This window comes from Lynx canadensis, chromosome D1 (assembly GCF_007474595.2).
Source record: "Lynx canadensis isolate LIC74 chromosome D1, mLynCan4.pri.v2, whole genome shotgun sequence".
NCBI classification, from domain to species: domain Eukaryota; kingdom Metazoa; phylum Chordata; class Mammalia; order Carnivora; family Felidae; genus Lynx; species Lynx canadensis.
In genome coordinates, this window is record NC_044312.2 from 112681569 (window position 1) to 112696489 (window position 14921).

At 54.0% G+C, this 14921-nt stretch overlaps 1 protein-coding gene and 1 non-coding gene across 2 annotated transcripts in view; both read right to left on the minus strand.

The window, feature by feature from the left end:
• Positions 1–14921, minus strand: part of SHANK2 (SH3 and multiple ankyrin repeat domains 2) — a 509419-nt gene that overhangs the window by 64752 nt on the left and 429746 nt on the right. The gene's annotated exons all lie outside the window — the stretch shown is intronic.
• Positions 4959–5108, minus strand: LOC115526681. Its single transcript, XR_003972717.1, has one exon. It is a non-coding gene; the product is annotated as a U12 minor spliceosomal RNA (small nuclear RNA).

Sequence of the window (14921 nt, forward strand, 5' to 3'; positions counted from 1 at the left end):
TGCGGATCCGCAGAAGGTTCTGGAGCCCCTTCCCTTCCGTACTCTCTGGGTGACAGGTTCCCTGAGACTCCCACTCTCGGCTGTAAGACCTTCGGCTGTAAGTGCCCGATCAGACTTTATTCTGAGACTTTCTATTTTGGAACACTTTTAGGTTTACAGACAGAAAAACTGAGCAGATACTACGGCAAATTCCCACACATCCCTTCCCTCCTATTATTCACACCTTGCGCTGACTGGTGTGTTACGTTTGCCACAGGTGATGAGCCAATCCTGATTATGTTCTCATGAACTGAAGCCCACAGGGCTCACGCTTCACGTACTTTCTATAGGTTTTGCCACGTATCCGACGTTACAGTGGCACACAGTAGTTTCACTGCCCTAAAACTCCCCCGTGCTCCACCTGTCCAGCCCTCTCCCCCCGCCACCCCCGCCCTGACAACCACGGATCTTTTTACCGTCTCCACGGTTTTGCCCTTTCCAGAATGTCATATAGTTGGGATCCTCGCTCGTTCAGATTGGCTTCCTTCACAAAGCAGTATGCACTTGTGGGTTCCTCTTACGTGGGTCTTTCTGTGGCTTGTGGGCTCATTTCCTTTTATAGCCGCATAATATTGAATTGAATGGATGGACCACAGTTTGTTCGAGGGTGCTTCCACGTTTTGGCAATGATGAATAAAGCCGTTATAGACACGCATGTGGAACCTGATCATGTTTTTACAAAGCCACGACCATAAACATCTTGGCACCTGCTGCTATGACTCATAAGGACCTAACAGCTTCCATATCTCAAGGGCTCATTACATTACCAGGCATCACACCAAAAGCTTTACTCATCACTCTCCGTTTACCGAGTGCCTCCTGCAGGCAGGTCTGTCCCTGGGGCTGGGGACAGAGCCACCGACTGGTCTCAGGCTTGTGTGAATTACAGACAAAAAGCACGCAAACATACTATCCTATAGTAGTAAGTCTCCAGGTAAGGGATAAACCCAGGCCCGTCCACCCTGAAGTCCCTGCTGCTAAGCCTGAAAGGAGAGGCTGAGAGCCTAGGGGCTCCACGTGGATACTTCTGGAAAGATGTTCCATGGCGGAGCAGAGACGAAGGAGCCCGGGGTCCAGTTAGCAGCCCTGGCTTCGAGGCCGGACGTGGTGCCAGGAGGCCCCTCAAGCTCTACACAGAGAGGCCAGGCCAGTAGCACTGAGGGTGAGGGCAGGCTCACGGTTTTCACGCTCACGCCCCCCGAGACCCCGCGCTTGGCCACCCCGCTCTCATAGCCCCTAAAGACAAGCAGAAGGCCCCACTCGGCCTGGCTCTCCTGGAGCAGAGGCCCCCCCCGCCCCGGGGCTGAGATCCCCAGCGACTCCGGGGGGGCCGAGCCAGACGAGGGGGCCGAGTCCCGGTCTGAGTCACTGCTACTATTTGAACGTTTTCCCCCTTCAAAATGACAGTCTTGGCGAATATCTTAAATGCCAGTGGAGAATAAATGCCACCAGAAAGTCTGACTATCCTTCGTCTTTTAAGCAAAGAAACCGAAATGCCACCTGGAACAAGGCGAAAGCGGGAGGGGAACCCTGGGTCCACTCCCTCTGGCACTCACTGTGGGGGCGCGGCTGTCCGCCAAGTGTAGCCTCCTCACCGCACACCTGGGCTGGCGGCTCGGTGCCACGGGCTCCCCCCGTGAGCCGGCATCAGGCTCACCCTGTACACGTGCCCAGCCCCGCACAGTGGGTGCCTGTCACCGCCACAGAGATGCTGGCTGGGCCGGCGTTCAGGGCTCAGCCTCGAGCTGGACGGCCTGGGTGCAAATCCCAGCCCTCCACCTTCAGCTGCGCAACCTCAACCAAATGACTCACCCTCCCTGTGCCTTGGGCGCCTCATCTGTAACAGGTGGACGTCTCAGTGCCCCCCTCGAGGGATGCGAGGTGGCTCCATGAGAACATTCCAGAAAGAATGTAGCCCACGGCTCTGACCCCTGGAGACCTCTGAAGATCTGCTGAGAGAGAGGCTCTGTGCCAGGCACGGGGCAACCGAGCCAAATGGGACACGGCTCGTCTACCCACTGTCCAGAGAAAGAGCTGAACAGGGAGACGCAAGACCAACCAGGAGGCACCTGGTTTCACGGACGTGAGAAGAAACTGACACAGACATACAGCCCCTCCACCAAGCTTGGCCTCCTCGGCACGTCTGTCCCTCTCGTGTTTTTCCCTTAAATTTAAAGGGCTCTATCTTTTAAATCAGTTTAAGTTTATTCGTTTATTTTGAGAGCGAGAGAGACAGAGAGAGCAGGCAGGGGAGGGGCAGAGAGACAGGGAGAGAGAGAACCCCAAGCAGGTTCTGCACCGCCAGCTCTGAGCCTGACGTGGGGCTCGAACTTACACACCCCTGCGAGACCACGCCCTGAGCCGAGACCGAGAGTTGGGACGCTTAACCCACCGAGCCACCCAGGCGCCCCTTTCAATCAGTCTTAAGTTCACAGAAGAGGTGAGCACGAAGGAAGAGCTCCCGCACACGGCACCCTTTTTCTTACGCCGAGAGTAACGCGTCCGGCCGCTGCTCTGCTTGTGGCTCTTTTCGCTTAAAGCCATTTGCTTGGCAGTCGTCCCCTAGCAGGACCCCAGAGCCGCCTCGTCTTTGCAACAGCTCCACTGCACAGCCCTGCGTGGACACCCTGTGTCTTACTGGACTAACGCCCTCCCGGGGCTGCGTGGGCGGTTTCCACGAGCTTCCACCTGGGCCAGCAGAACTGGAGGGGACAGTCCCGGAAGTGCAGAGGCGGGGGCAAAGGGTACTGGCATTTAGTGCCTTAGTAGGAAGTGATGAGTCTCCTCCGGAAAAGACGTGCCAGCTCAACGTCTTCCCAAAATGGAAGAGGGCGCCCCTTGCCCACCCCACTGCTGCCCAAACAACAGACAGGTGTGACAGAGAAAGAGCCTTGAGGCAGAATGGCCGTCCCTGGGCCACTCCCACGCCGGGGTTGCCCACCAAGTGGACTGGAACGGACAGCATCCTCGTGGAGACCACTGCCCCCACTCCCTTGTAATTCTGCGTAACAGCAACAGACCGCCATGAGCAGAAAAATCTAAATACCTTCACAATATCTTAAAAAAGTATGAAAAAGTTAGGGATAAATTTGGCAAAAGACTGGGGAGACCTGTACACGGGAAACCTCAAAACACTGTTGAGAGACGCAGACGAGCCCACACAATGGAGAGATTCCCTGTGGCTTTGCAGCAGATGCTCCGTGATGGCTGGGTCCATCGTATGGAAATGCAAGCTCCCTTGGATAGCCAAAAGGTATTTTGTAAACATTTTATGTATTTATTTATTTTAGAGAGAGAGCATGTGTGAAAGGGGGAGGGGGCAGAGAGAGAGAGAGAGAGAGAGAGAGAGAGAATCTTTGATTTTTTCAAAGTTTATTTCTTCAGAAAGAACACGAGTGGGGGAGGGGGAGAGGGAGAGAGAATCCCAAGCTGCCAAGCTGTCTCTGGGTTGTCAGTGTAGAGCCTGATGCAGGGCTCGAATTCACAAACCATGAGGTCGTGACCTGAGCTGAACCAAGAGTCAGCCGCTTAACTGGTTGAGCCACGTGAGGGTCCCGAGAGAAAGAATCTTAAGCAGGCTCGATGCTACATGTGGAGCCTGATGGGGGGCTCGATCCCACAACCGCGGGATCATGACCTGAGCTGAAATCAAGAGTTGGGTGTTCAACCAACTGAGCCATCCAGGAGCCCCCAAAAGTTTTTGAAAAAGAACAAACTGGAGGACTGACCCAATCTATTTCAAGACTTATTATGAAGACACAGTAATCAAGACAGTCGATGATGGAACAGAAGAGAGAGCTCAGAACCAGACCTGCATGCATATGTGAACAACTGGTTTCTGACAGAGCACAAAGGGAATCTGCTGGAGAAAGGATTGGTAGCGATGTCCTGGCTCTCATTTCTGCTATGGGAGGTTGTGCCTGCCACACCCCCCTTTTATTCCCGGAGAAGCTTGGCTAGAAGTTTATCAATTTTACTGCTGTTTTCAAAGAACCAGCTTTAGGTGTCATTATATCCCCTATTATTGTTCTATTTTCTATTTCATCGATTGCTGTGATCTTCACTATTTCCCTTTTCTCCTTATGTTGGGTTTAATTGCTCTTTTCTTCTAGCTTCTGAGGGGAAGCTGAGGTCATTGATTTGAGCACTTTCTTTTCTAATGGAGGCATTCAGTCCTATAAATTTCCCTTAAGGACTACTTTGTGGTGCCCTACACACGTTGGTGGGTTGTGTTTTCATTTTCATTCAACTCAAATACTACCTAACTTCCCATTTGATTCTTACTTTGACCCATGAATTATTTAGAGCAGCATTATTTAGTTTATAAGCATTTGGGGGATTTTCCTGAGATCTTTCTCTTATCGGTTCCTAATACAATTCTACTAGGGAACAAATTTGTATGACTTGAATACTTTTGAGTTGACACCTGTTTTATGACCCAGAATATGGTTTATCTCGAGGACTGTTCCAAGTGCTTTCGAAAAGAAAGCACAGAGTTCTATAGATGTCAATTAGACCAAATTGGTTGAGAGCGTTGTTCCAATTTCCTACATCCTTACTGATTTTCTGTGTACTTGCTCTATTGGCTATTGAAATAGCTGATTATAATTGTGGATCTATTTCTCTTTACAGGTCTACCAATTTTTGCTTCATGTATTTTGAAGCTCTGTTATGAGATGCGTACATGTTTATGGGTCTTATGTCCTTCTACAGAATGGACTCTTTTATCATTACGAAATTACATTCTTAAACTCTGCTAACATTTTTTTTTTTTTTTGAGGTGGGGTGCTGTGGGAGTTGCCAACCTCAGGTCCAAAAACCCTTCACAGTTAAGGCACTTACTTATAGGAAGCAAGCACCTTCCCAACCTCATTTTTTACATGTGCACTTGTCTATCCTTTCAGTAATCAAAGGGGGAAGAGGCAGAATGGGACTTCCAGGCATCCTGCAAAGCAGGCAGGTCACCTTAGGGATGACCTTTACCCACTCAAAAATTCGTCTCACATCAGCAGTGAGGATTTAGGTGTCACCCCAAATCATTGTGTTCCTTACTCATAAGTTTAAGGTATTCTGTTAACATCCTTTATTATGAAACCTACTTTGATACTAATATGCCCACTCAAGTTTTCTTTTGGTATAGCCTTACCACACTCTTGCTTTTTAACATACCTGTGTCTTAATGGTTAAGGTGTGCCCCTCGGAGGCGTCCTGCTTGTCATCTAACCTGATAATTCTGCCCTTTAACTGGGGCGTGTTTGCACCATTTACGTTTAATGTGATTATTGATATGGTTAGGTTTAACTTCAATCTTCTATTTTTTATTTGCCCTATATGTATTTTGTCTCCCTTTCTTTCCCTCTTTTCCTACCTTCTTTTGGGCTGAATATTTTTATGATTCCATTTTATCTCCTGTGTCACCTTATTAGCTATAATTTTTTGTTTGGTTACTTTAGCAGTTGCCCTACATATTACCTTTCCCTGTGTCATAAGCCCCAAACTACATTGTTATTATTTCTGTTTAAAGCCAATGACTTTTATTTCTTAAAAAAACTTTTTAAGCCAATGACTTTTAAAGGGATTTAAATAGTAAGCACATTTCTTTACATAGTCTTGCTGTTGCCATTTCTGGTGCCTTCCTTCCTCTGAGTATTTCCATCCAGTGTCATTCTCCTTGTACCTGAAGGAAGTCCTTCGTTCGATAGTTCTTAAAGTGCAGCCCGCCAGTGATGAAGCCTTTTAGCTTTTGCGTTTTTTAGAAGTCTTTGTTTTACCTTTGTTTTTGAAGTAGCTCTGTTTTCCTCCTCCGTTAGTACTTTAAAGACGCATCTCTGTGACTTCTCACTTGCACTGTTTCTAATGCTGGATCTGCTGTCATTCTTGTCTTTGTTCTTTGTAGGGGATGCATCTTTCCCCACTCTGCTGGCTTTTTAAAGATTTTTATCTTTGTCACTGGTTTTGAGCAATTGGAAAACTATGTGTGTTGGTGGACTTTTTTCCCCAGGGGGTCTTGAGTTTGCTCAATCTGTGAGTTCACAGTTCACTTGCAGTTTTGAAACATTTTTATCATTATTTAAATATTTTTTCTGTCTTTCTCCCCACATGAGCACCTCCACTCCAGGAACTTATACTGACATGAAGCTGACCCATAGTGCACTGATGCTCTATTGTTTTATTTCCTTAAAAATGATGGTTCCTTTTTCTCTCTGTGTCGCCCTTGGGATGGTTTCCAGCATTACTTCTTTGCGTTCACTGTCCTTTCCTTCTGCAATGTCTGATCTGCCATTAATCCCATGCTGTGTATTTTTCATTTCAGACATTGTAGTTTTCATCTCTGGAAGTTTAAAATTTTTTTTTTTTCAACGTTATTTATTTTTGGGACAGAGAGAGACAGAGCATGAACGGGGAGGAGCAGAGAGAGAGGGAGACACAGAATCGGAAACAGGCTCCAGGCTCTGAGCCATCAGCCCAGAGCCTGACGCGGGGCTCGAACTCCCGGACCGCGAGATCGTGACCTGGCTGAAGTCGGACGCTTAACCGACTGCGCCACCCAGGCGCCCCATCATCTCTGGAAGTTTAAATTGAGTTTTAAAATTAAAAAAAAAATTAACTGTGGGGAAATACAACATAAAATTTGGCATCTTAATCATTTTTAAGTGTACAGTCCAGAGAATTTTAATTTTTTCCCCTGTCACTATTATCCTATGGAATATAGTTATAATGCTTCTTTAATATCCTTCTCTGCTAATTCTAACAACTGTGTCAATCCCTGGTCAGCTTTGACTAACTGATTTTTCTCCTATGGGAAGTGTTTTCTGCTTCTTTGCACACCTGGGAATTTCTGAGTGGATGCCACACACTGCAAATTCCACTTTGCTGGGGTGCTGAATATTTCTGTGTTCTTATAAATATTCCTGAGTTTTGTTTTGGGTGCAGCTAAGTGACCTGGAAAGGGCCTGATGTTTCAGGTCTTGGTTTTAAGATTTGTTAGGTGAGAACAGAGACATGATTAGTTTAGGGCGGATTACTCTCCAGTGTGAAGGCAGGACCCTCCTGAGTACCTTCCCAATGCTGCATGAATTTTCGTGTTTTTTTTTTCTTCTTCCAGTTTGGTGGGTAGGAAGAGGCCCTGCCTCTTTATCTCGTGTGAGCTCCAGACACCGTTCTCGAACCCTTTGGGTGGTGCTTTCTCTGGCTTTTCACCCATGAGTGTGCTGGTCGGAGCTTTCCTGACTCCCTCCGTGCAGCTACTTCCTCTCTGGCACTCTGTTCTGCAAACGGTGGCTGCTGTGGGCCCCTGGGCTCTCAGCCCCACCTCTACCTGAGTATCCTTCCAGCCTGCGCCGGGCTTCTCGCTCCTGGACACTCAGCGCGGGACGCCGGGGCAGTCATAGGGCTTGTCTTGTGTGTTTGCATCTTTCACGGTCAAAACAAGGCCTCGTTTCACACATTTTGTCTGAGTTTTGGTCGTTTCCTGTGGAAGGCAAGTCCAGGCTCTGTTTTCCCATCATGGCCATGAACAGAAGGAGGCATTTTTTTTTAAATATGATTTTAAGTTTCTTTTTTTATGGAAAATCTCAAACATAAACAAAAGTAATGAGAAGTACCACAATAAGCCCTATGACCCCTCCTGAAATTTCCACCATCATCCATTTTGGGGCACTACTCTTACTGAGACAATCTCAAACTTCCCTGCTTTTAATCCACACTACCTTGCTTCTCACGGGTGCTGACCCCAAACGGGAGTGGAGACGCAACAGCGTCCCAGGACAGTGACTATTCACTCAGGTGCCCGGGGGGGGGGGGTGGCCCCCACGGCCTGAATGCCAAGACTCTCAGACTCACGCTGAAGTGTGTAATCACGCCTGACAAAGACACAGGTGGTCACCGATCTTGGAAAAGGAAGAAATGACTGGCATTCCCAAGAGACTGGGCCTCCTTTCCCACCCACCCCTCCCACACCAGCGTTCACGGACAGCACGCACCTGGCGAGACACGAGCTCACACGGTGCTCCGAGATCACATGTGCACCACTGACAAGTAATTCATTTACTCTTCATCATAACTACTTAGCAATCTCTTCCCTATTTCCTGTTCAGAGACCTTTGGATGCATCAGTCTGAATAATTGAACAGAAAGCCTCCAGCTTCTGAAGCTTTTGAAGTCCCTCCTTAATTACCTGGACAGAAACATGCCTCTCTACTCTGCCCCACATCTGCCGAACACGATCAAAGAAACCCCACGTGGTGGTGCTTGGTTCCTTGGTTGGCCAGATGTACCATTTTCCTTCCTTGATGGTAGGATGCTTCTGGAACTTTCTCGGTAGCTGCTGAGTACCACCAGCATCATCAAGGAGTGCTGCCCTCCCACCCCGCATCAAACACTCTTGGCTGTAACTAATGAAAATGGTCCGCAGCATCATCTTTTATTGGGCTGCTGTCATCGGTCGGATGGTGTGTCCCCACCCTGCCCCCTGCCCCACTGAAACCAAGTTGAAGTCCTACCCTCAGCACCTCTGCACCTGACTGTATTTGGGGGAGGGCCCACCCTTACAGCTTCACGTGTCCTCACCAGAAGAGGAAACAGTCTGGAAAGACAGCAGGGGTGCCCCCACACAGGGAGAAGGTCATTTGCAAGCCAGGGAGAGACGCCTTGGAGGAAACCAGCCCTTCCAGCCTCCAGGACTCTGAGCAAATGACTCTGTTGCTGAAGCCACGTGGTCTGTGGTGCTCTGCTATGGCAGCCTGAGCCGACAGGACGGGTGCTAAGCCCCATGTCCTCCGTGGGGATGGCAGGGAGGCTCCAGATGCTGCGTGTGTGTTTTTTCCCCAGGAATTTCAAATGAACCAGAGTATTCACACCAAAACACCGTGACACGGAGACAGGCCACCAAAGAGTGGGTGGTGAGTCTAGACTAGCAGCGAGCTGGGTCCAGGTAGTCGGTTTCTGGGGAACTGAAGGCTGGGGGCCCATGCACGGAGGGCTGTGAGGCCAGGGGCAGGTGGCTAGAGGATGACACCCATCCTGGCTGGCATGGTTTCTGCTCAGGGATCCGAGGAGAACTTCCCCCAGGAGGAATCTAGAAATCAGCTTCCTCCGCAGCTGCTGCTTTTTCCACCTTACCAGGAGGCTAGAGGGGGGATCCTTCCGGAGGAGAAGCTGTCTCCAGCCCCAGGGCGGATCCTACTCCCTCTTTGAAAATCCCCTGGCCCTGAGCTTCGGGAGAGGAGTCAGGAAAAGGCAGTGCCATGAAAGACACACAGAGAACCGAACTGCCTTCCCTCTCCCTTGTGTCCCCGAAAGCTCCTTGCAGGGAACTCCTCAGCTTAATAACTCAGAAAAAAACACTAAAGGCGATCCTGAAGAAGGCGCTTAATGGGTTCTCGGGGGCGGCTGGAATCCAGAGCTCCGTGGAGTCGGGGAGCTTCTCATTACGGGGAGAACCTCGGGCTGGAGAGAAAGCGTGTGAATCGCCCCAAAGCCAGCGCACCGTGGAGTATGGCCACTGCTCCCTCTGGAGGGTGACCCGGCCGGCGCCTCCCCCTGGCCTGTCCCCTTCTGCAGGGAAGCAGCGGGGTAAGGGCAGCACGGAGCCCGCCAAGTGTGGCCTCTGAGACCCGTTCCTGCAGCCGCCCCACCGGAGAGCGCCGCCCCCCTCCTCCCCGTGGGGACGCGGCCCCCGCCACCCCACCCCAGCTGGTGACCTGTGACGGCGAGCCACCGCCGGCAATGGCTGCTCGGACGCACCGGGCCCCCAGGGGGCCCGCCCTCTGGCTCTGGGGGGGCAGCGCTCGCCAGGTCCCCTCTCCTGTGCCCTGGGGCGGCTGGTGGGCTGACCTGCAGAGAGATCCCCGGCAGGGAAGGCAGGACCCCCGTGTCCCGTGCGGTGTGTCTCCCCCCGGTCCCCACCGCCGGCCTCTCCGCCTACGCTGTCCGCCGAGGGCGGGCTTCTCTGCTCACGTGGCCCCCACGGAGCTTCCGGTTTCCGAGCCACGAGGACACGCCCCTCGTCCAGGCAGGGGTTGCGCCACAGTGGCCCAGCCCTGGCCAGTCGGAGCTTCCCGCTCCCCAGGCCACAGTGATTGGTTTAAGAAAGGTCATGTGACCCAAGCCAGCCCAATCAGGACCCCGCCTGGGTTTTCCGGCCGGGTCTCGGGCGCAGGTGGTCCCCGGTCACCCGAGCCGGAGGGTGTGCGAGGGTGCCGGTGGGTGCGAGGGCCGCAGGTGGGCGGGTAAGACCTGCCACGCCGGGAAAGGGGGCCCGTGAACGAGGGGGGGAAGTGGAGACCCGCGCCCGGGACCCCTGCATCCAGCCTGCATCCGGGGACCCACCCCTAAGTGTGCGATCACCGGCGCGGCGCGTGACCCGCTACTTAAACTCGGCTGTCGGTGTGGGCCCTGACGGCCGCCGCTGCCATCACTGTTTTCTGACCTATAAAAGTGGCAGCGTCCTGTGGCTCCCCTGAATGCTGAGGGGGACTTCTGTCACCGCCTTGAAAAGGCCTGCATGAAAACGGATTCCGTGGGGTAGCTGTGCTGAGGCCGCAGCGCCCCTGGCCCTTTGAAGCCCTTCCCTCTTTTAGATCTGGCCGGGGTTTGGCGAGGGGCTCAGCGCTCCTGCCTTGACAAGGACTTAACAAAAATTATTTTATTCCTAATGGCAGAACTTTGGGCCCCAGCACCACCCCAGGTGGCCGACCCCGGGAAGGGTGCTGCCTGGCTTCCTTTAGGAGCTGTGGTCAAGGACACGCCAGGTCTGCTTCTGGGACCGGGACCGCTGTTCCACCACCACGCTCCCCATGGAGGCTTTACCCTGCAAGGGGCCCCCGAGCAGCCTGCACCTGCGTGTCTCTGAGCTCTGCTGGAAGCCTTCAGACTGTGTGGCCTCCATCGGGGTCACTACAGCCGGCCCACCGCTCAAGAGGGAGCACTGCAGGGCCTCCCTCAGCCGAAGGGCCGGAGGGCACCGGGAGACACCCCAGAAACCAGTGCTCCGTGCTCAATCGCCTCCAGGACCTCAAATGTAGTTCCCCTTTTGGAGCTGTCAGGAGGTGAGGGTGGGGGGGACGAAGAGAGGGGAGGACAAGAGACGCCTCCCCCACCCCGTGTGTTCCCCACAACGTTCTAGTTCTGGCTTCTCGGGCGAAGATTGTGCTGGCGGCCAATAGCACAGGGATAGATACTCAACATCCTGAGTCATAAGAGAGACGCGGATTAGAACCCAAGGACACATCACTGCACACTGTGGGACCGATGACAGTGGAAAGCTGGACCACACCGCCGGGGGAATGCAAACTGGTGCAGCCGCTTTGGAAGACCCGTTTGCAGTTTCTTAAAAAGTTACACATTTAGGGGCACCTGGGTGGCTCAGTTGGTTGAGCGTCCGGCTCCGGCTCAGGTCATGATCTCACAGTTTGCGGGTTTGAGCCCCGCATCGGGATCTATGCTGACAGCACGGAGCCTGGAGCCCGCTTCGAGTTCTGTGTCTCTCCCTCTTTCTCTGCCCCTCCCTGCCCATGCTCGTTCGCTCTCTCTCTCTCTCTCTCTCAAAAATAAACTTAAAAAAGTTACACATTTCTTTCTACCATGTGACCCAGCCATTCCCCTTCTGAGTATTTATCCAAGAGAAACAAACACATACGTCCACACAGAGACTTGAGTGCAAACAATTTGCAGCGCGTTTCTGCAGCACCCGGAAGTGGGTTCCGTCCAATGCCCATCAGCGGGCGACTGGTTAAGCAAACTGTGGCCCAGCCAAGCCATGGAGCGTCACTCGTAAATACAGAGGAGCGATCCGTATACGCAAATCTCAAAGCAATGACTCTGAGTCAAAGGAACCAAACCAAAAAAAAAAAAAAAAAAAAAAAAGAGCCCAGACGGTATGATTCCCGTTTACGTAAAGCTCCTGAAATGCAAACTACAGGAGTAGCAGGAAGCTGAGGAACGGTTGCTAAGGAAACGGGGGTGGGGAGAGCAGGAGGGTGGGGGTCACGGGAACTCAGGAAACCTTCGGGGCGATGGATGCGTCATCTTGAACCTGGTGACGGTTTTCACGAGGGGACACGTGCGTCAAAACGTATAGTATTGTACAACTTAACTGTGTGAAGTTATTGTATGTCGATTATACCTCAGTCAAGTTGTTTGAAAAAAAAAGACATCATTGCGCACACCACAGACGCCACCGGAAGGGACGCCCCACGTGGGGCAAAGTGGCTCCGGGATGAAGACAGTCTGAGTGAGTGGGACTGGGACGCGAGAACCCTGCTCCTTGGGGCAGGGCGGGAAACCGAGCATTGCCGCTCCCGCCCGGCGCCCACACGGCAGTTCAAGAAAGACCACTCTGCATTCTGTCTCAGCGTCTGCAAAGTGCTTCTAACCCCGGGGGTTTGGGGCAGTGGGGGCTCGCTGATGGCACTCCCCAACCCCATTCCGTGCCTAGGCTGACATCTCAGGGCATCCCCGTTAGAGCCCTGTCTCTGCATCCTGCCTGGGTCTGACCCCGCGACCCCAGGCTCTCTCTCGCCACCAGCAAAACCACATTTCCGGGCCCAAAGCTCCACCCTATCTTGCGCCTCTACTCCCAGCCAGGATTTCCAAATTTTAGCAAGTCTGGTCTCCTTGGGCCGGGGCCCAGCTGCAGTTGGGCCCCCACCGGCCCCCACCACCTTGGCACTGATGGCGAACTCAGGCCCTCTGGAGCCCATGACCCCACAGCCGATAGTGCTTATGGGGGCGCCCTACCCAATCCCACTAGACCCTGCCTCAGTTTACCCCAGCTGACCAGTCTCCCCCACACGTTTTGTCTGGGGCTTTCTGTGGGGGCTTTCTGTACTGGTCCCAGGCCATTCTGGCCTTGTAGGGAATGCCTCGGCCCTCCACACGCATCCTGCTAGGGAGCTGATGTCCTAGGCCGTCAAATCCTAGCTCCCCACACTGGGAGGCACACAAGGGGTGTGGGGTCTTTGGAGGCAGGAGAACAGGCCTGACTTGGTGCAACTTTGGCTCTTGGCCCCTGGCTCCTTCCATGTTCACGTTTACACTCCGGCGGGACTTCTGCCCGTCGTTCCTCTGCTCACGGTTGTGGGGGGGCCTGGCTTGAAGGGTCTCTGTGCCCTTCCCTGACTCATTAGCAGACCCGGTCCCCCCACCCGGGCGGGGAGTGCGGGGCCTCTGATGCCGAGTTTTATCACGTGAGGACATGTTACGGTATACAAATAAACAGACGCACGCATGGGGGGCGGGTTCGAGGTCGAGGAAGGGCAGAGATTCTGGGGGCTGCACGGCATTCCCTGCCATGTGCTCTGGGGTGCTCAGCGGGTGGTTGGGTGATGGGCAGAGAGGTCCGGGGACGCGGCTGGGGAGAGCAAAGGAACTCTGAGTTCCCGCGGGCCTTCCTGGAGCTGGGCCTGACATCTGTGTCTGTGCACCGACGGCAAGTCCCCGAGGCTTTGCTGCACGCAGCCTGGCCTGCGTCAGCGGCCTGGTGACTGTGGACCGAATCAGCAGAGCACCGGGCCGCTGAGAGCCAGCGAGGGACACTGCGCTCCCCCAGCTCGTGAATGCAGATGTGTGGCCGAGCGTCCTGGGGGACGGGTTCTGGAAAACGCACCTGAGGAGCGGTGAGCCTGAAGCCGTTGACGCCCACTAAGAGCCGGTCTGCCCCTCAGCACCCCTGGGGCCCTTTGCTGGTCTAAGTGCTGCACGGTGACTTCTGCCAGGTCCAGTGCCGGAGCCCGGCCCACCTGGGGAAGACGGTGGCCTGCGGGGAAGCGGTGGCCTAGGAGCCAAGGGACCCACACTCCCAGCCCTAGCTTTCCCTCAGCAGCAGCTCGAATGAGGGGCCAAGACCTCCAATAGCCCTCAGTTTTCCCCAGTGATGTGACGGGGGATGCCCGGCTGCTGCGAGGCTCTGTAGTGCTCCCTGACAACGCCTTGTGAGCCACGGTCCCTGTAGCCTTGCTCTCCTGCCAGTCACCCCGGGACACAGACCGTGGGCCCCACATCCCCAGTGAATGCCGGCCCCTCGAGCGACAACGATGGTCCAAGATACCCTGCGGGAATGGTGGGAGCCCGAGGACGCTGGCTGCACCTCTCATGCAGAGGCCTCGGCCCCAAGCCCCGCCTCCCTCCTCCTTCCCAGGGGCAAGTGTGAGCAGTGAGTGTCCCCCGCTGCCCACCCCTGTCCCCATACCCGCACCGCCAAGGACCCTCTTCCTTCAGTCTGGGAAACCGAGGCACTGATGTGACCTTGCAGGGCCCAGAAGCCTCCAGGACACTCAAAATCCCTGCCCTGCCAGTCAGGAGAGTGAGGCTGTTGGTACTGTCCTGGTCCCCAAAGCTCCGGGCTCGGGTGGAGAAGGTTCCAGCATATCAAGGACACGGGAAGGAGGAATCTAAACGTGCTGAGTGAGGGCACCTTGGCGCCTGTGTTGCTGGCAGCAAAGTCCTGCCCGCTGGTCTTCAGGGGGAGACCACGGTGGCCAGCTGCCTACCTGCCTGCCCATGGCAGGCTGGGAGTCCCCGGGGCTGGCTCAGAGCCCAGGGAAGCACTTCTGGGGCTTGCGGGGGGGGGGGTTGTCACACAGTCTCCCAGAGCCTCAGATTCACCATAAATGGGGGCCAAAGGCATACAGGCTGTTTTCAGAATACGGCAGGTAAAGGCGTGGGGCAGCTGTGCTCAGGGCACAGACACGGACGGACGCGGCAGCCGCTACCCCGTACACCCAGTACATCCACAGGGCAGCAGACCCTGGCCCCCGGGTTCCTGCCTGTCGGATGAGGAACGGCACCCAGCACGCAGAAACAGAGCCCGCGGCTCCTCTCCCTGTTGCGATCCCCTGCAGCCCAGCTGGTCCCCTGCCCTGGCCGCTCGCAGGCCTCCAAGG